This window comes from Dendrobates tinctorius, unplaced genomic scaffold (assembly GCF_039654945.1).
Source record: "Dendrobates tinctorius isolate UK_male_01 unplaced genomic scaffold, ASM3965494v1 ptg000348l, whole genome shotgun sequence".
Taxonomy (NCBI): domain Eukaryota; kingdom Metazoa; phylum Chordata; class Amphibia; order Anura; family Dendrobatidae; genus Dendrobates; species Dendrobates tinctorius.
The window spans coordinates 474,022-497,128 of record NW_027362014.1 but is presented as its reverse complement, the minus strand read 5'-3'; the positions used below and the strand labels follow the sequence as shown (position 1 = coordinate 497,128).

The following is a 23,107-nucleotide window of genomic DNA, read 5'->3' as shown; positions in this document are numbered from 1 at the left end:
GGATTTATGTATATCCCACTTTCTCAGTTCCACTTTGGAACTCGCAGCTCTCCGGCGCCCCCTTACCCTCAGGTCAGTCAGGGAACTGCACCTAGGATAATTAGTCGCCGGACGGGCTGCCTGTTGTGAACCGGCAATTAGGCTTCTGCAGTAAGGGAATTATCAGCTGTGGCCGCAGCCCCTCATTCAGCTATATAAGACCCTTCTAGACTGCCAGCAAGCCGCAATAGCCATGCACAACGTGCTGCCACCAGTCACGGTTACTTAATTCACAGTGTTAAATTAAGAGGGTCCGTGGCAAACCCCTTGAATTAGTAGCGATTATCTATCAAAGGCGTATAGTTCGAGTCTTAGAGCATAGAGACAGATCTAAATAATTATTTCATTTATTTTCCGAAAGAGGACAGTGATTACAGATAAAAGTTGCTATAAAATTGAGACATAAAATATGTACAGTACAGGTATAAAATAAAAGTGGAGAAAACAAAGAGAGTACACTCACAGTTCCATATTGTTCCTTAGGCAGACCATGCGGCTAAGGTGGGTGGAGGCGGAGCTGCACTTCTACGCTCATCTGGGTCTTTCTAGCACGACGACTTGAGCTGTTCTGCTCTGGTTTTGTCCAGGAAATGCTTTATAGACTTGCTATGTGACATCACGGAGAGATGCATGCTGGGTTAATCCCACCTCTCCCTTTTGGATTTAGAATTACACTAGAAAACTTATACTAATCATAACTCCGTGGGGGCAGCCCGCACAGACACATATAGGGCATCATTGGTTGGGATTTGTTGAGTACAATAATTCAAGACCAAATATGCAGTAGTTCTGATACACCGTTTAGCTGGAACACATATCTCAGGTTCTGAAAGGATTAGGCTTCGCAAGAACCACGGCAGCGACGCTGTGACCGCCCGGATTACAAAAATGTGATTTTCATATCTCTAGGGTATTTGGTTCTTATGGTATAGTCTCTCATAGTTTTATTCGTTTCAAACAAAGAAGTTTTTCCCGCACTTTTTTTTCTTCTCTTTCAGCTGAGGCTGAGAGAAGCCAAATGGGGTGACAGGAAATTGGTTTATGGCACTCGGGGGAAGGGAAGCTGCTGTAGTGTGCAATGTAACTGAGACACTGGCAGGCAGCTTCTCAAAGAAAATGGAGGGTTTGTTAGCACATTGCAACAGAAAACATATCTTGCAGACATTGTACATCACACCTCCCCCCTTAAGAGGGCGCTAAGGAGGCATTACCTCTCGGTAATCGGCCATGCGCACCTCAGCGGGTTAGCCCCGGCGGGACAACCCATCGGCATTGCCGTTTTCACTGCCCTTCCTGTGTTTTACAGTAAAATCGTACTGTTGAAGGGCAAGGCTCCAGCGGAGCAATCTTCCATTGGTTCCTGACACTGTGTGCAACCAGCTCAGAGGGTTGTGGTCAGTTACCACCGTGAAGGCACGCCCGTACAGGTAGGGCTGCAAACGCTGCAGTGCCCACACCATGGCCAGACACTCCTTCTCGATGGTCGAGTATGCCACTTCCCTCGGCAAAAGTTTCCGGCTCAGGTACAACACGGGGTGCTCTTGGTCCCCTGAGTCGACCTGGCTAAGCACAGCACCGAGGCCAAACTCGCTGGCGTCGGTCTGTACCAGAAACGGGCGACTGCTGTCGACTGCTCTCAACACTGGAGAGTTGCACAGGGCTGCTTTCAAAGCTTGGAAAGCCGCCTCACAGTCATCTGTCCAGTTGACTGTTTGGGGTAGCCTCTGCTTGGTGAGGTCAGTCAAGGGTTTGGCAAGGGCGCTATAGTCCTGTACGAACCGCCTATAGTACCCTGCAGTGCCCAAGAAGGACCTCACCTGTTTCTTGGTCCTGGGGGTGGGCCAGGACACGATTGCGTCCACTTTTTCTGGCTCCGGACTCATGGAACCCCCGCCTACCCGGTACCCCAGGTAGTGGACCTTGCGCATGCCTATCTGGCACTTCCCCGGCTTGATGGTCAGGCCTGCCTGGTGAAGACGCTTGAGCACCTCCTAGGTGGAAATGAAGACGGCAATATCGTCTAAGTACGCCACCGCGTACTCCTCCAGTCCCCGAAGCAGGTGGTTGACCATCCGCTGGAAAGTGGCAGGGGCATTCTTCATGCCGAAGGGCATGACCGTGGACTCGTACAGTCCAAAGGGGGTGATAAAGGTGGATTTCTCCTGCGCCTCCGGGCTCAGGGGAATCTGCCAGTATCCCTGACTCAAATCCATGATGGATATGTAGTTGGCGTTTGTCAACCGCTCGAGCAGATCCTCGATGCGCGGTATCGGGTGGGCATCAGAGGTTGTGATGGCATTGAGCCCCCTGTAGTCCACGCAGAACCTGGTGGTTCGATCCTTTTTAGGCACGAGGACTACAGGTGAAGCCCACGCGCTTTTTGACCGTCGAATCACCCCCAGCCTTAACATCTCATCGATCTCTTGGCGCATGACTTGTTGCACCGTCTCAGAGATCCGATAGGGTGTTCGCCGTAATGGGGCGTGATTCCCGGTGTCCACCTCATGAACCGCTAACTCCGTCCTCCCCGGTTGGTTGGTGAACACGGGCCGGAAGAGTTTCAGGGTGGCCATCAACTGCAGCCGCTGGGACACGGTGAGCGAACCACTTATCTCCATGTCCTCAATGGACCCATTGGCCTTGGCCTGGGCCAGCATGTCCAGGAGAGGATCTTCCTCCACATCCTCTGGCAGATTGCAGACCGGTAGGACGCAAGCTTCACGTTCGTAGTGCGCCTTCAGCATGTTGACGTGAAAGGCCTTGCGCCTACCCCGAGCATGGTCAAGCGTGACCACGTAGGTGACCGGGTTGAGCTGTTAGTGGACGACGTATGGGCCTTCCCAGGCTGCCTGAAGCTTATCTGTTGGTACAGGGACCAGCGCCCACACCTTTCGACCCACCTGGTAGGTCCGCTCCCGGGCGTTCTGGTCGTACCAGCGCTTCTGGTCAGCCTGAGCCTGCGTCATGTTGTCATGCACCAACTGCGTCAAGGTCTGCATCTTGTCACGGAAGCGCATGACATAATCCACGATGGACACTTCTGTGGGGTTTGGCTCATCTTCCCAGGATTCTCTTATCAACCCAAGGGGTCCCCGGACTCGCCTGCCATACAGGAGCTCGAAGGGGGAGAAGCCGGTCGAGGCCTGCGGAACTTCTCTGTAAGCGACCAGCAGGTGTGGGAGGTACCGCTCCCAGTCGCGCCCTTGGGTCTCAACCAGTATGCGGAGCATCTGTTTGAGGGTACCGTTGAAACGTTCACACAAACCATTAGTCTGTGGGTGATATGGACTCGATACCAGCTGCGTCACCTGCATTTTCTCACAGAGAGCCTCCATTAGGCGAGACATGAATTGGGGCCCTTGATCGGTAAGCATCTCCCTGGGAAATCCTACTCTTGAAAAGATGGTCACCAGTGCGTCAGCCACCTTATCTGCCCTGGTTGAAGACAGAGCTACTGCCTCTGGGTACCGGGTAGCGTAGTCTACCACGGTGAGAATGTATCGCTTTCCGGAGCTGCTGGGGACGGACAGCGGTCCTACAATGTCCACCGCGATTCTCTGGAAAGGCTCCTCTATCACCGGCAAAGGAATAAGGGGAGCCTTAAGAGCAGGCCCCGCCTTACCCACTTTTTGACAGGTGGCACAGGAGCGGCAGTAGTGTGTTACATCTGTCCCCATCTTGGGCCAATAGAAGTGTTGAGACAGCCGTGCCTTTGTTTTGCTGATCCCCAAGTGTCCAGCGAGTGGAATCTCATGGGCAATCCGCAACAACTCAGTTCTGAACTGATAGGGGACGACCAGCTGTCTTTCCCTCAACCACTCCTTTTTAGGATCTCCGGGTACTGTCTCCCGGTATAACCTTCCTCGTTCCCAGAACACCCTCTCCTTATCAGACTTGGAGGTGGGCATCTCGGCGAGACCTCTCAATTTCTCCAGGCTGGCATCTGAGTGCAGAGCAGCCTGGAACTCCATGCTGGAGGCTGCCAGAAGTGACGTCAGGGTCCCCTCTTTACTGGGACCCTCTGGAACCGGCTCTGGGTTCACCTCTGGTTCAGTCTCTCCTGTAGCAACAGAGGGTCCAGAAGACAGTGCGTTACCTGCGATCTGGGCACTCTGACTGCGTGTGACAGCTGCTATGTATGCTGTCTCCCTGGGGATTTCTACAGACCCACCAGCCGGTGCTGGCTTGGGCTCTACCTCCCCATCCACCCCCAACACTTCAGGAGCAGGGCTACTTATGGGCCAGTTACCTTCCTCGGTGGCACTGGTCAGCTGCATGGCATTACCTTCCTCATGGTCCCCATGCACCTCCCCATTCTCTTGAGCACCGTTGCTCACTCCTGCCAGGGGTTCCTCAGCCGTCTCACTCCGCAGAGTGACGGGGCTGAGCACTTCGGTACCTGTGGACACATCTACCGCTTCAAAGAAAGGGTTAACGGGTTCAGTCGGCACAGATACATCAACATCATCATCATCCTTCCTAGGGGAAGAATGGTTATCAGTTTGCTTTGGCACATTCACATCAGCATCATCATCATACCTGGGGAAAGAATGGTTTGTTAGTTGCATCATTACTCATCAAGGCATTAGCAGGTAACACATTCAGTTTCCCGTCATCATCATCATCATCAGGGTTAACGTTACCCTTATTATCAGTTTGGGGAAGGGGGTCAGGGACGTAGTATGCAACCATCCTCCCCAAGTCAGTCCCCAATAAAACATCAGTCGGCAAATTTTCAGACACTCCCACCTCCCTCAACCCGCTCCCGGCACCCCAATCCAGAAAAACCCGGGCCACTGGCAAGGGACAACGGGTGCCTCCAATCCCGGTGACAGTCAGGGTTTTCCCCTCAACAAACTCTTCAGGGGCCGCCAGTCCAGGACGGATGAGGGTTCGTTCAGCCCCGGTGTCCTTGAGGCCTGTAGCAAGACGGGCCCCCACCTGAACAGGTTGAACGTTGTCGTCAGCCCTCCCAACCACACCTCCCACCAAAAGAACAGAGGCGTTGGGCCCGGGGGCCTTGGCTGGGGGGTTCTTCAGCCTATCCGGACAGGTGTAAGAGAAGTGACCAGGCCGCTTGCAGTGGTGACACAGGCGACTGTCAGTAGCCGGCCTGTTGTTGGCAACAGGGACAGGGCCTCTGGAGGGACGGCTAGCTGGGGCACTGGGGTTGGTTGCTGGCTTACCCCCTTTCCAGCTGGTGGCGACTGGCCTCCGCGTCTCGGGCTTCCGGTTGGCCTCGTAGTTGTCGGCGATCTGCGCCGCTTTGTCCGCATTCGTTGGTTCGCGGTCCAGGATGAACTGTCGGACCTCAGCTGGGCAGAGATGCAGGAACTGGTCTTTGATCATCAGGTCCCGTAGCTGCTCAAAGGTTTCAACGGACAGTCCATGGATCCACTGGTCAAAGTGGGTCCTGAGTCCTTGCACCACATCACTGTAGCTATCATGTGGGCCACGTTGGAGGTGCCGGAACTTCTTTCGGTATACCTCAGGTGTCAGCCGGTATTTGGCGATCAGCGCCTGCTTTATGGCGTCATAGTCGTCATCGGCTTCTGGCGGAAGAGAAGCAAATGCCTCCAGGGCTTTGCCTTTTAGCCCTGGGGTCAAGTACCTTGCCCATTGGTCTCTAGGCAGCTGGTACTGTCTGCAGGCTTTCTCAAAGGCTCGCAGGAACGTGTCCAAGTCCCCGTCCTTTTCCATCACGGGAAAATGCTCTGGCCGGGGTTTAGGAGTCTGGATGCTGCTGGGTTCACTGGTTCGGGCTGTGGGGGCATTCCACCCCCGCTGGAGCATCTCCAGCTCATGGGCCCTCTGCGCCTCCCTCTCGGCTCGCTGCTCTGCTCTCTCAGCCTCCGCTCGGCGCTCAGCTCTCTCAGCCTGGGCTTGACGCTCGACCCTCTCAGCCTCAGCTTGGCGCTCACGTTCGGCTTGGGCCTCCTGCCGATATTGCTGGATCAGCCTCACCCGCCCATCCCTGTCTTCGGCGGGGAGTTCGTTCAAGGCCATTTGCAGATAGGGGTCCACCCCGTTCTGGTTGAATGTGGGGCCAGCGCTCAGGAGTGGAGCCTCTGCTGCAGCCCCATTGCAACTTGGGCCAACTTCTGCGCTCGCTGGATCCTGGTCGTTGTCCAGCTGCACTAGAGCCGCGATCATTTGAGCTCTGTTTTTGTTCGTGGCGTCAAGGCCTTGGTACGTGCATAACGCAGCAAGAACTTCCTTTGTCTGCCGGTTGTACCAAGGTTCTCCTTTTGCCGCCATGGTTGCCAAATAAAAGATAGAAAAAGAAAAACGAAGAAACGGGAGGGGGATACTTGCAAGTACAAACTAATGTCTCAGGACTAGTAACCACTGAGTCTGTTCTCCAAAACCTATGATGCAGGATTCCCGCAGGAACCGTGCAGGTTTTTAGTGAGAGGAATGATTGCTCAAACCAAATCACTAATGCTCTAGGATTATCCCACCGCTGCCACCAATATGTGACGAACAGCCCACCGCCGTTCGTCTACTTACGGGCGACACTAACGGGAGTCCCGCTGCCACCAAAACGCGACGGACAGCGGACCCTGTGTCACCACTATGTCACAGTCCCACCACTGACACGGGTGTATCAGCGGACGGAGGGACGTGACACAATGCCGGCACACGGCTATCACAGGCGCAGTGGGGCTTATCTTAGTTATCCCAACACTGGCACCATGTGACCAAAAATATCCAGCAAGCTAATCTCGCTCTACAATTTGCCGCAGGGGGAGTTTAATTTGGATGCCCCACCACTGCTATCAATCTTCCAAGTACTGCGGGGATTTATGTATATCCCACTTTCTCAGTTCCACTTTGGAACTCGCAGCTCTCCGGCGCCCCCCTTACCCTCAGGTCAGTCAGGGAACTGCACCTAGGATAATTAGTCGCCGGACGGGCTGCCTGTTGTGAACCGGCAATTAGGCTTCTGCAGTAAGGGAATTATCAATGCTGTGGCTGAAGCCCCTTACTCAGCAATATAAGACCCTTCTAGACTGCCAGCAAGCCGTAATAGCCGTACACAATGCGCTGCCACCAGTCACGGTTACTTAATTCACAGTGTTAAATTAAGAGGGTCCGTGGCAAACCCCTTGAATTAGTAGCGATTATCTATCAAAGGCGTCTAGTTCGAGTCTTAGAGCATGGAGACAGATCTAAATAATTATTTCATTTATTTTCCGAAAGAGGACAGTGATTACAGATAAAAGTTGCTATAAAATTGAGACATAAAATATGTACAGTACAGGTATAAAATAAAAGTGGAGAAAACAAAGAGATTACACTCACAGTTCCATATTGTTCCTTAGGCAGACCATGCGGCTAAGGTGGGTGGAGGCGGAGCTGCACTTCTCCGCTCATTGGGGTCCTTCTAGCACGACGACTTGAGCTGTTCTGAGCTGGTTTGCCCAGGAAATGCCTTATAGACTTTCCTATGTGACATCACAGAGAGGTGCATTCTGGGTTGATCCCACCTCTCTTATCCAAGTTATGTTTTGGCTACAAAACTTAGATTAGCTATAACTTTATGGGAGAAGCTGGTATGGACTCATCAGTGGTATCATGTTTCCCAGCGTAATGAGCCCATCAAGAAAACATCAAACATCTATGCGATATGACCGTCCATTTGGGCGCAAATCATATCTCAGGTTCTGGACATCCGAGAGTTTTGCAACAGGCACCACAGCGAAGCTGGGTCCGCTCGGATCGCAGAAATATGATTTTTATATTTCTGCTGGGTATGGTTTTCGCGGGACAATCCCTTATTGTTTTATTCAAACTCCTGGTTTCAAACAAAGAGTTTAGTTCCCGCACTTTTTTTCTCTTTCAGCTGAGAGAAGCCAAATGGTGTGAGGAAGATGGTCTAGCTAATTAACATTCCTGCTCTTCCAGAGGAAGTGGCAGGGTTGATAAAACCTGGGGGGAAGGAATTCCTACTACTGAGAGTTTACAATGTCCTAGGATGGAGGATTTGTTAGCACATTGCAACAGAAAACATATCTTGCAGACATGGTACATCACACCTCCCCCCTTAAGAGGGCGCTAAGGAGGCATTACCTCTCGGTAATCGGCCATGCGCACCTCAGCGGGTTCGCCCCGGCGGGACAACCCATCGGCATTGCCGTTTTCACTGCCCTTCCTGTGTTTTACAGTAAAATCGTACTGTTGAAGGGCAAGGCTCCAGCGGAGCAATCTTCCATTGGTTCCGGACACTGTGTGCAACCAGCTCAGAGGGTTGTGGTCGGTTACCACCGTGAAGGCGTGCCCGTACAGGTAGGGCTGCAAACGTTGCAGTGCCCACACCATGGCCAGACACTCCTTCTCGATGGTCGAGTATGCCACTTCCCTTGGCAGAAGTTTCCGGCTCAGGTACAACACGGGGTGCTCTTGGTTCCCCGAGTCGACCTGGCTAAGCACAGCACCGAGGCCAAACTCGCTGGCGTCGGTCTGTACCAGAAACGGGCGACTGCTGTCGACTGCTCTCAACACTGGAGAGTTGCACAGGGCTGCTTTCAAAGCTTGGAAAGCCGCCTCACAGTCATCTGTCCAGTTGACTGTTTGGGGTAGCCTCTGCTTGGTGAGGTCAGTCAAGGGTTTGGCAAGGGCGCTATAGTCCTGTACGAACCGCCTATAGTACCCTGCAGTGCCCAAGAAGGACTTCACCTGTTTCTTGGTCCTGGGGGTGGGCCAGGACACGATTGCGTCCACTTTTCCTGGCTCCGGACTCATGGAACCCCCGCCTACCCGGTGCCCCAGGTAGTGGACCTTGCGCATGCCTATCTGGCACTTCCCCGGCTTGATGGTCAGGCCTGCCTGGTGAAGACGCTTGAGCACCTCCTGGAGGTGCTGAAGGTGTTCCTCCCAGGTGGAACTGAAGACGGCAATATCGTCTAAGTACGCCACGGCGTACTCCTCCAGTCCCCGAAGCAGGTGGTTGACCATCCGCTGGAAAGTGGCAAGGGCATTCTTCATGCCGAAGGGCATGACCGTGGACTCGTACAGTCCAAAGGGGGTGATAAAGGCGGATTTCTCCTGCGCCTAAGGGCTCAGGGGAATCTGCCAGTATCCCCGACTCAAATCCATGATGGATATGTAGTTGGCGTTTGTCAACCGCTCGAGCAGATCCTCGATGCGCGGCATTGGGTGGGCATCAGAGGTTGTGATGGCGTTGAGCCCCCTGTAGTCCACGCAGAACCGGGTGGTTTGATCCTTTTTAGGCACGAGGACTACAGGTGAAGCCCACGCGCTTTGTGACCGTCGAATCACCCCCAGCCTTAACATCTCATCGATCTCTTGGCGCATGACTTGTTGCACCGTCTCAGAGATCCGATAGGGTGTTCGCCGTAATGGGGCGTGATTCCCGGTGTCCACCTCATGAACCGCTAACTCCGTCCTCCCAGGACGGTTGGTGAACACGGGCCGGAAGAGTTCCAGGGTGGCCATCAACTGCAACCGCTGGGACACGGTGAGCGAACCACTTATCTCCATGTCCTCAATGGACCCATTGGCCTTGGCCTGGGCCAGCATGTCCAGGAGGGAATCTTCCTCCCCATCCTCTGGCAGATTGCAGACCGGTAGGACGCAAGCTTCACGTTCGTAGTGCGCCTTCAGCATGTTGACGTGAAAGGCCTTGCGCCTACCCCGAGCATGGTCAAGCGTGACCACGTAGGTGACCGGGTTGAGCTGTTGGTGGACGACGTACGGGCCTTCCCAGGCTGCCTGAAGCTTATCCGTTGGTACAGGGACCAGCGCCCACACCTTTTGACCCACCTGGTAGGTCCGCTCCCGGGCGTTCTGGTCGTACCAGTGCTTCTGGTCAGCCTGAGCCTGCGTCATGTTGTCATGCACCAACTGCGTCAAGGTCTGCATCTTGTCACGGAAGCGCATGACATAATCCACGATGGACACTTCTGTGGGGTTTGGCTCATCTTCCCAGGATTCTCTTATCAACCCAAGGGGTCCCCGGACTCGCCTGCCATACAGGAGCTCGAAGGGGGAGAACCCGGTCGAAGCCTGCGGAACTTCTCTGTAAGCGAACAGCAGGTGTGGGAGGTACCGCTCCCAGTCGCGCCCTTGGGTCTCAACCAGTATGCGGAGCATCTGTTTGAGGGTACCGTTGAAACGTTCACACAAACCATTAGTCTGTGGGTGATACGGACTCGATACCAGCTGCGTCACCTGCATTTTCTCACAGAGAGCCTCCATTAGGCGAGACATGAATTGGGGCCCTTGATCGGTAAGCATCTCCCTGGGAAATCCTACTCTTGAAAAGATGGTCACCAGTGCGTCAGCCACCTTATCTGCCCTGGTTGAAGACAGAGCTACTGCCTCTGGGTACCGGGTAGCGTAGTCTACCACAGTGAGAATGTATCGCTTTCCGGAGCTGCTGGGGACGGACAGCGGTCCTACAATGTCCACCGCGATTCTCTGGAAAGGCTCCTCTATCACCGGCAAAGGAATAAGGGGAGCCTTAAGAGCAGGCCCCGCCTTACCCACTTTTTGACAGGTGGCACAGGAGCGGCAGTAGTGTGTTACATCTGTCCCCATCTTGGGCCAATAGAAGTGTTGAGACAGCCGTGCCTTTGTTTTGCTGATCCCCAAGTGTCCAGCGAGTGGAATCTCATGGGCAATCCGCAACAACTCAGTTCTGAACTGATAGGGGACGACCAGCTGTCTTTCCCTCAACCACTCCTTTTTAGGATCTCCGGGTACTGTCTCCCGGTACAACCTTCCTCGTTCCCAGAACACCCTCTCCTTATCAGACTTGGAGGTGGGCGTCTCGGCGAGACCTCTCAATTTCTCCAGGCTGGCATCTGAGTGCAGAGCAGCCTGGAACTCCATGCTGGAGGCTGCCAGAAGTGACGTCAGGGTCCCCTCTTTACTGGGACCCTCTGGAACCGGCTCTGGGTTCACCTCTGGTTCAGTCTCTCCTGTAGCAGCAGAGGGTCCAGAAGACAGTGCGTTACCTGCGATCTGGGCACTCTGACTGCGTGTGACAGCTGCTATGTATGCTGTCTCCCTGGGGATTTCTTCAGACCCACCAGCTGGTGCTGCCCTGGGCTCTACCTCCCCATCCACCCCCAACACTTTAGGAGCAGGGCTACTTATGGGCCAGTTACCTTCCTCGGTGGCACTGGTCAGCTGCCTGGCATTACCTTCCTCATGGTCCCCATGCACCTCCCCATTCTCTTGAGCACCGTTGCTTGCTCCTGCCAGGGGTTCCTCAGCCGTCTCACTCCGCAGAGTGACGGGGCTGAGCACCTCGGTACCTGTGGACACATCTACCGCTTCAAAGAAAGGGTTAACGGGTTCAGTCGGCACAGATACATCAACATCATCATTCCTAGGAAAAGAATGATTATCAGTTTGCTTTGGTACATTCACATCAGCATCAGCATCATACCTTGGGAAAGAATGGTTGTTAGTTGCATCATTACTCATCAAGGCATTAGCAGGTAACACATTCAGTTTCCCATCATCAACATCATCAGGGTTAACGTTACCCTTATTATCAGTTTGGGGAAGGGTGTCAGGGACATAGTATGCAACCATCCTCCCCAAGTCAGTCCCCAATAAAACATCAGTGGGCAGGTTTTCAGACACTCCCACCTCCCTCAACCCGCTCCCGGCACCCCAGTCAAGAAAAACTCGTGCCACTGGCAAGGGACAATGGGTGCCTCCAATCCCGGTGACAGTCAGGGTTTTCCCCTCAACAAACTCTTCAGGGGCCGCCAGTCCAGGACGGATGAGGGTTCGTTCAGCCCCGGTGTCCTTGAGGCCTGTAGCAAGACGGGCCCCCACCTGAACAGGTTGAACGTTGTCGTCAGCCCTCCCAACCACACCTCCCACCAAAAGAACAGAGGCGTTGGGCCCGGGGGCCTTGGCTGGGGGGTTCTTCGGCCTATTCGGACAGGTGGAAAAGAAGTGACCAGGCCGCTGGCAGTGGTGACACAGGCGACTGTCAGTAGCCGGCCTGCTGTTGGCAACAGGGACTGGGCCTCCGGAGGGACGGCTAGCTGGGGCATTGGGGTTGGTTGCTGGCTTACCCCCTTTCCAGCTGGTGGCGACTGGCCTCCGCGTCTCGGGCTTCCGGTTGGCCTCGTGGTTGTCGGCGATCTGCGCCGCTTTGTCCGCGTTCGTTGGTTCGCGGTCCAGGATGAACTGTCGGACCTCAGCTGGGCAGAGATGCAGGAACTGGTCTTTGATCATCAGGTCCCGTAGCTGCTCAAAGGTTTCAACGGACAGTCCATGGATCCACTGGTCAAAGTGGGTCCTGAGTCCTTGCACCACATCACTGTAGCTATCATGTGGGCCACGTTGGAGGTGCCGGAACTTCTTTCGGTATACCTCAGGTGTCAGCCGGTATTTGGTGATCAGCGCCTGCTTTATGGCATCATAGTCGTCATCGGCTTCTGGCGGAAGAGAAGCAAATGCCTCCAGGGCTTTGCCTTTTAGCCCTGGGGTCAAGTACCTTGCCCATTGGTCTCTAGGCAGCTGGTACTGTCTGCAGGCTTTCTCAAAGGCTCGCAGAAATGTGTCCAAGTCCCCATCCTTTTCCATCACGGGAAAATGCTCTGGCCGGGGTTTAGGAGTCTGGACGCTGCGGCGCTCACTGCTTCGGGCTGTGGGGGCATTCCCACCCCGCTGGAGTACCTCCAGTTCATGGGCCCTCTGCGCCTCCCTCTCGGCTCGCTGCTCTGCTCTCTCAGCCTCCGCTCGGCGCTCAGCTCTCTCAGCCTGGGCTTGACGCTCGGCTTGGGCCTCCTGCCGATATTGCTGGATCAGCCTCACCCGCCCATCACTGTCTTCGGCGGGGAGTGCGTCCAAGGCCATTTGCAGATAGGGGTCCACCCCGTCCTGGTTGAATGTGGGGCCAGCGCTCAGGAGTGGAGCCTCTGCTGCAGCCCCATTGCCACTTGGGCCAACTTCTGCGCTCGCTGGATTCTGGTCGTTGTCCAGCTGCACTAGAGCCGCGATCATTTGAGCTCTGTTTTTGTTCGTGGCGTCAAGGCCTTGGTACGTGCATAACCCAGCAAGAACTTCCTTTGTCTGCCGGTTGTACCAAGGTTCTCCTTTTGCCGCCATGGTTGCCAAATAAAAGATAGAAAAAGAAAAACGAAGAAATGGGAGGGAATACTTGTACGTACACACAAATGTCTCAGAACTAGTAACCACTGAGTCTGTTCTCCAAAACCTATGATGCAGGATTCCCGCAGGAACCGTGCAGGTTTTTAGTGAGAGGAATGATTGCTCAAACCAAATCACTAATGCTCTAGGATTATCCCACCGCTCTGCCACCAATATGTGACGAACAGCCCACCGCCGTTCGTCTACTTACGGGCGACACTAACGGGAGTCCCGCTGCCACCAAAACGCGACGGACAGCGGACCCTGTGTCACCACTATGTCACAGTCCCACCACTGACACGGGTGTATCAGCGGACGGAGGGACGTGACACAATGCCGGCACACGGCTATCACAGGCGCAGTGGGGCTTATCTTAGTTATCCCAACACTGGCACCATGTGACCAAAAATATCCAGCAAGCTAATCTCGCTCTACAATTTGCCGCAGGGGGAGTTTAATTTGGATGCCCCACCACTGCTATCAATCTTCCAAGTACTGCGGGGATTTATGTATATCCCACTTTCTCAGTTCCACTTTGGAACTCGCAGCTCTCCGGCGCCCCCCTTACCCTCAGGTCAGTCAGGGAACTGCACCTAGGATAATTAGTCGCCGGACGGGCTGCCTGTTGTGAACCGGCAATTAGGCTTCTGCAGTAAGGGAATTATCAATGCTGTGGCTGAAGCCCCTTACTCAGCAATATAAGACCCTTCTAGACTGCCAACAAGCCGTAATAGCCGTACACAATGCGCTGCCACCAGTCACGGTTACTTAATTCACAGTGTTAAATTAAGAGGGTCCGTGGCAAACCCCTTGAATTAGTAGCGATTATCTATCAAAGGCGTCTAGTTCGAGTCTTAGAGCATGGAGACAGATCTAAATAATTATTTCATTTATTTTCCGAAAGAGGACAGTGATTACAGATAAAAGTTGCTATAAAATTGAGACATAAAATATGTACAGTACAGGTATAAAATAAAAGTGGAGAAAACAAAGAGATTACACTCACAGTTCCATATTGTTCCTTAGGCAGACCATGCGGCTAAGGTGGGTGGAGGCGGAGCTGCACTTCTCCGCTCATTGGGGTCCTTCTAGCACGACGACTTGAGCTGTTCTGAGCTGGTTTGCCCAGGAAATGCCTTATAGACTTTCCTATGTGACATCACAGAGAGGTGCATTCTGGGTTGATCCCACCTCTCTTATCCAAGTTATGTTTTGGCTACAAAACTTAGATTAGCTATAACTTTATGGGAGAAGCTGGTATGGACTCATCAGTGGTATCATGTTTCCCAGCGTAATGAGCCCATCAAGAAAACATCAAACATCTATGCGATATGACCGTCCATTTGGGCGCAAATCATATCTCAGGTTCTGGACATCCGAGAGTTTTGCAACAGGCACCACAGCGAAGCTGGGTCCGCTCGGATCGCAGAAATATGATTTTTATATTTCTGCTGGGTATGGTTTTCGCGGGACAATCCCTTATTGTTTTATTCAAACTCCTGGTTTCAAACAAAGAGTTTAGTTCCCGCACTTTTTTTCTCTTTCAGCTGAGAGAAGCCAAATGGTGTGAAGAAGATGGTCTAGCTAATTAACATTCCTGCTCTTCCAGAGGAAGTGGCAGGGTTGATAAAACCTGGGGGGAAGGAATTCCTACTACTGAGAGTTTACAATGTCCTAGGATGGAGGATTTGTTAGCACATTACAACAGAAAACATATCTTGCAGACATGGTACATCACAAATACTGCCGCTCCTGTAACACCTGTCAAAAAGTGGGTAAGGTGGGGCCTGCTCTTAAGGCTCCCCTTATTCCTTTGCCGGTGATAGAGGAGCCTTTTCAGAGAATCCTTTTCATGGACATTGTAGACCCCCTGGCCGTCCCCAGCAGCTCTGGAAAGCGATACATTCTCACCGTGGTAGACTACGCTTCCCGGTACCCAGAGGCAGTAGCTCTGTCTTCAACCAGGGCAGATAAGGTGGCTGACGCACTGGTGACCATCTTTTCAAGGGTAGGATTTCCCAGGGAGATGCTTACCGATCAAGGGACCCTATTCATGTCTCGCCTAATGGAGGCTCTCTGTGAGAAAATTCAGGTGAAGCACCTGGTATCAAGTGCATATAACCCACAGACTAATGGTTTGTGTGAACGCTTCAACGGTACCCTCAAACAGATGCTCCGCATGCTGGTTGAGACCCAAGGGCGCGACTGGGAGCGGTACCTCCCACACCTGCTGTTCGCTTACAGAGAAGTTCCGCAGGCCTCGACCAGGTTCTCCCCCTTCGAGCTCCTGTATGGCAGGCGAGTCCGGGGACCCCTTGGGTTGATAAGAGAATCCTGGGAAGATGAGCCAAACCCCACAGAAGTGTCCATCGTGGATTATGTCATGGGCTTCCGTGACAAGATGCAGACCTTGACGCAGTTGGTGCATGACAACATGACGCAGGCTCAGGCTGACCAGAAGCACTGGTACGACCAGAACGCCCGGGAGCGGACCTACCAGGTGGGTCAAAAGGCGTGGGTGCTGGTCCCCGTACCAACGGATAAGCTTCAGGCAGCCTTGGAAGGCCCATACGTCGTCCACCAACAGCTCAACCCGGACACCTACGTGGTCACGCTTGACCATGCTCGGGGTAGGCGCAAAGCCTTTCACGTCAACATGCTAAAGGCGCACTACGAACGTGAAGCTTGCGTCCTACCGGTCTGCAACCTGCCAGAGGATGGGGAGGAAGATCCCCTCCTGGACATGCTGGCCCAAGCCAAGGCCAATGGGTCCATTGAGGACATGGAGATAAGTGGTTTGCTAACCGTATCCCAGTGGTCACAGTTGGTGGAAACCCTGGAACCCTTCCGGGTCGTGTTCACCAACCGACCTGGGAGGACAGAGATAGCGGTTCATGAGGTGGACACTGGGAATCACGCCCCACTACGGCGAACACCTTATTGGATCTCTGAGGCGGTGCAACAAGTCATGCGCCAAGAGATCGATGAGATGTTAAGGCTGGGGGTGATTTGACGGTCAAAAAGCGCGTGGCATTCACCTGTAGTCCTCGTGCCTAAAAAGGATCGAACCACTCGGTTCTGCATGGACTACAGGGGGCTCAACGCCATCACAACCTCTGATGCCCACCCAATACCACGCATCGAGGATCTGCTTGAGCGATTGTCGAAAGCAAGGTACATATCCATCATGGATTTGAGTCGGGGATACTGGCAGATTCCCCAGAGCCCTGAGGCGCAGGAGAAATCCGCCTTTATCACCCCCTTTGGGCTGTACGAGTCCACAGTCATGCCCTTCGGCATGAAAAATGCCCCTGCCACTTTCCAGCGGATGGTCAACCACCTGCTCCGTGGACTGGAGGAGTACACGGTGGCATAATTGGACGACATCGCCATCTTTAGTTCCACCTGGGAGGAACACCTTCAGCATCTCCAGGAGGTGCTCAAGTGTCTTCACCAGGCAGGCCTGACTATCAAGCCGGGAAAGTGCCAGATGGGCATGAGCATGGTCCACTACCTGGGGCACCGGGTAGGCGGGGGTTCCATGAGTCCGGAGCCAGAAAAGGTGGACACAATCGTGTCCTGACGCACCTCCAGGACCAAGAAACAGGTGAAGTCCTTCTTGGGCACTGCAAGGTACTATAGGCGGTGTGATGTACAATATCTGCAAGATATGTTTTCTGTTGCAATGTGCTAACAAATCCTCCATCCTAGGACATTGTAAACTGTCAGTAGTAGGAATTCCTTCCCCCCAGGTTTTACCAACCCTGCCACTTCCTCTGGAAGAGCAGGAATGTTAATTAGCTAGACCATCTTCCTCACACCATTTGGCTTCTCTCAGCTGAAAGAAAAATGCTGGAAAAGGTCTTTGTTTGAAATAAAACTTTAAGAGCCTGCCCTGCGAAAACCGTACCAAGTAGAGATATGAAAATCATATTTTTGTAACCTGAGTGGTCCCAGCTTCGAGACCGCGTATGTTTCGAAGTTCTACCCTGTCCAGAACATGAGATAGGATTTGCGCCCAAATGGATGGTCATATCGCATAGATGTTTGATGTTTTCTTGATAGGCTCATTACGCTGGGAAACATGATACCACTGATGAGTCCATACCAGCTTCTCCCATAAAGTTATAGCTAATCTAAGTTTTGTAGCCAAAACATAACTTGGATAAGAGAGGTGGGATCAACCCAGAATGCACCTCTCTGTGATGTCACATAGGAAAGTCTATAAGGCATTTCCTGGGCAAACCAGCTCAGAACAGCTGCAGAGTCCGTGCTGACAAGAACTCAGATGAGCGGAGAAGTGCAGCTCCGCCTCCACCCACCTTAGCCGCATGGTCTGCCTAAGGAACAATATGGAACTGTGAGTGTAATCTCTTTGTTTTCTCCACTTTTATTTTATACCTGTACTGTACATATTTTATGTCTCAATTTTATAGCAACTTTTATCTGTAATCACTGTCCTCTTTCGGAAAATAAATGAAATAATTATTTAGATCTGTCTCTATGCTCTAAGACTCGAACTATACGCCTTTGATAGATAATCGCTACTAATTCAAGGGGTTTGCCACGGACCCTCTTAATTTAACACTGTGAATTAAGTAACCGTGACTGGTGGCAGCGCGTTGTGTACGGCTATTACAGGTTGCTGGCAGTCTAGAAGGGTCTTATATTGCTGAGTAAGGGGCTTCAGCCACAGCATTGATAATTTCCTTACTGCAGAAGCCTAATTGCCGGTTCACAACAGGCAGCCCGTCCGGCGACCAATTATCCTAGGTGCAGTTCCCTGACTGACCTGAGGGTAAGGGGGGGCGCCGGAGAGCTGCGAGTTCCAAAGTGGAACTGAGAAAGTGGGATATACACAAATCCCCGCAGTACTTGGAAGATTGATAGCAGTGGTGGGGCATCCAAATTAAACTCCCCCTGCGGCAAATTGTAGAGCGAGATTAGCTTGCTGGATATTTTTGTCACATGGTGCCAGTGGTGGGATAACTAAGATAAGCCCCCCTGCGCCTGTGATAGCCGTGTGCCGGCATTGTGTCACGTCCCTCCGTCCGCTGATACACCGGTGTCAGTGGTGGGATTGTGACATAGTGGTGACACAGGGTCCGCTGTCCGTCGCGTTTTGGTGGCAGCGGGACCCCCGTTGGTGTCGCCCGTAAGTAGACGAACGGCGGTGGGCTGTTCGTCACAGGCGGTTCGTGCAGGACTATAGCGCCCTTGCAAAACCCTTGACTGACCACCTCACCAAGCAGAGGCTACCTCAAACAGTCAACTGGACAGATGACTGTGAGGCAGCCTTCCAAGCTTTGAAAGCAGCCCTGTGCAACTCTCCAGTGTTGAGAGCAGTCAACAGCAGTCGCCCATTTCTGGTACAGACCGACTCCAGCGAGTTTGGCCTCGGTGCTGTGCTCAGCCAGGTTGACTCGGGTAACCAGGAGCACCCCGTGTTGTACCTGAGCCAGAAGCTTTTGCCGAGGGAAGTGGCATACTCCACCACCGAAAAGGAGTGTCTGGCCATGGTGTGGACACTGCAACGTTTGCAGCCCTACCTGTACGGGCGCACCTTCATGGTAGTAACTGACCACAACCCTCTGATCTGGTTGCACACAGTGTCCGGAACCAATGGAAGGTTACTCCGCTGGAGCCTTGCCCTTCAACAGTACAACTTTACTGTACAGCACAAAAAGGGCAGCGAACATGGTAATGCCGATGGGTTGTCCCGCCGGGGCAAACCCGCTGAGGTGCACATGGCTGATTACCGTCAGGTAATGCCTCCGTAGCACCCTCTAAAAGGGGGAGGTGTAGTGTAAAATGTTAAGTAAAGTATGATGTTTCTGGAACATTCTAGAATCTCCCATTTCACTCTGATGAGAAAATCTTGTCACATAGCTGCAGCATTCCCCCTTCCCCCCTCCTTAACAGCTCTGTGTCCGCATTGGTAATAGGACACTTCCTGTTACAAGCATTTGGCTCCTCTCCACAGCTAGGAATGTTAATTAAGCTGAGTGGAGAGCGTGTCTTTTGTTCTTAAAACCAGGGGCTTGAATTCAGCTATGGGAAGTATTAAAACAAGTCATATTGCAAAAACCATACACTGCAGAGATATAATAATCACACTTCTGCAAAAGGCATGAAACCTGCTTGTCTAATCTCTAATTTTCACGGCTCTGACCCTTCCAGAAACTGAGATATGGATTGCTCCCAAATGGAGTGTCTTAATTATGGCATGTGTGATGTTGTTTTATTGTATTCGATAAACTACAACCAATGAGGCCCTCGGTGAGTTTATACGAGCGTCCCTCGTTAAGATATGGTTATTATAAATTTCTTAGTTAAATGGAAATTTGGAGAAAGGGGGGCTGAACTTCTGCAGACTGCCCCTTTCGTGATGTAACCGACCCTAGGCTATAAGGTACCCCTCCCTTACATTGCTTCAGTTGAGCTGGAGATTTGATGCTGACAAGACGTGCAGATATCTGGTTGCTGCCCATCCCCCAGCCACATGGTCTGCCTAATACCAACTAAGCACATGTAAGTGTTACTCTTTGTTTTAATCCTTGTTATTTTGATATTTGCATTGTACATATTTACTGTCTCAACTTTGTAACAACTTTTATCTATGTAATCACTGCCCGCATTTTGGGAATAAATGATAAAATTATCAGTTTGTCTTCATGCTCTAAGAAACGAACTATGCGCCTTTTTCAGAAAATCGCTACTAATTTGGGGGTTTGCCACGGACCCTCTTAATTAATTGTTTGATTAAGTGAATCGTGGCTGGTGGCAGCGTGGTATGTTCAGTTGGTTGGGCCAGTTGGCAGTACGGAAGGGTCTTAGATGCTGAATGAGGGGTTGAGGCCAAAGCATTGATAATTCCCTTACTGCAGTGGTCTAATTGCCCGTGCTCAACAAGCAGCCCATCCGGCGACTAATTATCCTACGTGCAGTTCCCTGACTGACCTGAGGGTAAGGGGGCACCGGAGAGCTGCGAGTTCCAAAGTGGAACTGAGAAAGTGGGATATGCAAAAATCCCCGCAGTTCTTGGGAGGTTGTTAGCAGTGGTGGGGCATCCAAAATACCCCCCTGCGGTAAATTGTTAGAGCGAGATTAGCTTGCTGTATATTTTTGCCACATGGTACCAGTGGCGGGATAACTAAGATAAGCCCCCACTGTGCCTGTGATAGCCGTGTGCCGGCAGTGCGTCTCATCCCTACGTCCGCTGACATACTGGTGTCAGTGGTGGGATCGTGGCATATTGGTAGCACGGCGTGCTTTGCGCTGCTTTCGTCACACCCCCTGACTGTCTCTTTGCGGTCAGTCCCCTGGTCGAGCTCTTCTCTGTTCACTGTCCTATTTATCCCCTCTCTCACCGGGAATTCCCCTCCAGGGTTCCTATCTCCCCACCCCCCATGACTAAGCATTTCTCAAGCCCTAAGCTGCTGTTGAGTCCTGAACAACCCCCCTTCCATCTTGTGGTCATTTCTAGGTACTGCACTCTCTTGTCTGTCTTTCCCAGCTATCACCCTGCTGTCCTTGTCAATCTCTGTCCATAGTGCACCAATCGTTCCCTTCTACTTCCAGTCACGTCTGTCCGTCAAATCACCTTCCCCACACTACCTGCAGTCCTATGTAACACCACAGATAACAGTGATATCTCTCTGATTACAGATAATGTAGTAGATGCCACCTGCAGTCCTATGTAACACCACAGATAATACAGTGATAACTGAGTACAGATAATGCAGTAGATGCCACCTGCAGTCCCATGTAACACCACAGATAGCATAGTGATAACTCTGAGTTGAGTAGATTGAAAATTATAATAATTAACTAAGTCTTTAATACAGTTTTAAACTTTTCTTTCTTCTCTGATGGCATTGCATTTACATGGGACTGCCTGCTATAAGGAACCTCTCATTGTGTCCTTTGGGGGGGTCTGTCTCTTCGTCTCGCATTCTCCGGGTGCTCCCCATGATCAGGAATGTTGGCGACGTCCCGCCGGGCGCAGTCATTGCACTGAGCCTTTGTTTGGGGATTAGGGAGGTCTTCGTGCGCCCTGCTGACACCTCTCTCCCTGGGAACACGGCGTCCTGAGAAATGTCCTTCCAGCGTCCCCGGACAGAGGCGCAGAGGCCGAGAGTCCGCCACAACCAGGTGAATTTTTACAATATTCTCCATCTTTTATTGGCTGCACGGAATTTATGTTCGGGGTCAGAATCTGCGCAGCAAACAGGGATCTGGAAGAGCTACCAATACATCATAGGGGGCGCCAGTGAGAGGCGCGGGGGCGGAACAGGAGGACAGGAGGAGTGGTACTGTGCAGTGTGTATATACAGGACAGGAGGAGTGGTACTGTGCAGTGTATATACACAGGAGGAGTGGTACTGTGCAGTTTATATATACAGGAGGAGCGGTACTGTGCAGTGTATATATACAGGAGGAGTGGTACTGTGCAGTGTATATATACAGGAGGAGTGGTACTGTGCAGTATATATATACAGGAGGAGTGGTGCTGTGCAGTGTATATATACACAGGAGGAGTGGTACTGTGCAGTTTATATATACAGGAGGAGTGGTACTGTGCAGTGTATATATACAGGAGGAGTGGTACTGTGCAGTGTATATATACAGGAGGAGTGGTACTGTGCAGTATATATATACAGGAGGAGTGGTGCTGTGCAGTGTATATATACACAGGAGGAGTGGTACTGTGCAGTTTATATATACAGGAGGAGCGGTACTGTGCAGTGTATATATACAGGAGGAGTGGTACTGTGCAGTGTATATATACAGGAGGAGTGGTACTGTGCAGTATATATACACAGGAGGAGTGGTGCTGTGCAGTGTATATATACAGGAGGAGTGGTACTGTGCAGTGTATATATACAGGAGGAGTGGTACTGTGCAGTGTATATATACAGGAGGAGTGGTACTGTGCAGTGTATATATACAGGAGGAGTGGTACTGTGCAGTGTATATACAGGAGGAGTGGTACTGTGCAGTGTATATATACAGGAGGAGTGGTACTGTGCAGTGTATATATACAGGAGGAGTGGTACTGTGCAGTGTATATATACAGGAGGAGTGGTACTGTGCAGTGTATATATACAGGAGGAGTGGTACTGTGCAGTGTATATACAGGAGGAGTGGTACTGTGCAGTGTATATATACAGGAGGAGTGGTACTGTGCAGTGTATATATACAGGAGGAGTGGTACTGTGCAGTGTATATATACAGGAGGAGTGGTACTGTGCAGTGTGTATATAGAGGACAGGAGGAGTGGTACTGTGCAGTGTATATACACAGGAGAGTGGTACTGTGCAGTGTCTATATACAGGAGGAGTGGTACTGTGCAGTGTTTATATACAGGAGGAGTGGTACTGTGCAGTGTATATACAGGAGCAGTGGTACTGTGCAGTATAAATATACAGGAGGAGTGGTACTGTGCAGTGTATATATACAGGAGGAGTGGTGCTGTGCAGTGTACATATACAGGAGGAGTGGTACTGTGCAGAGTATATATACACATGAGGAGTGGTACTGTGCAGTGTATATATACAGGAGGAGTGGTACTGTGCAGTGTGTATATATACAGGAGGAGTGGTACTGTGCAGTGTATATATACAGGAGGAGTGGTACTGTGCAGTGTATATATATACAGGAGGAGTGGTACTGTGCAGTGTATATATACAGGAGGAGCGGTACTGTGCAGTGTATATATACAGGAGGAGTGGTACTGTGCAGTGTATATATACAGGAGGAGCGGTACTGTGCAGTGTATATATACAGGAGGAGCGGTACTGTGCAGTGTATATATACAGGAGGAGCGGTACTGTGCAGTGTATATATACAGGAGGAGTGGTACTGTGCAGTGTATATATACAGGAGGAGCGGTACTGTGCAGTGTATATATACAGGAGGAGCG

At 51.9% G+C, this 23,107-nt stretch overlaps 1 protein-coding gene across 2 annotated transcripts in view; it reads left to right on the top strand.

Moving 5' to 3' along the window:
* Positions 1-21,182: 21,182 nt before the first annotated feature.
* The window catches only part of LOC141075022 (solute carrier organic anion transporter family member 1C1-like), a 139,269-nt gene continuing 137,344 nt past the window's right edge, over positions 21,183-23,107 (top strand). For both annotated transcript variants that reach the window (XM_073562341.1, XM_073562343.1), the window contains exon 1: positions 21,183-21,336. The gene's annotated coding sequence lies outside the window, so the exon portion shown is untranslated. The remainder of the gene's footprint in view (positions 21,337-23,107) is intronic.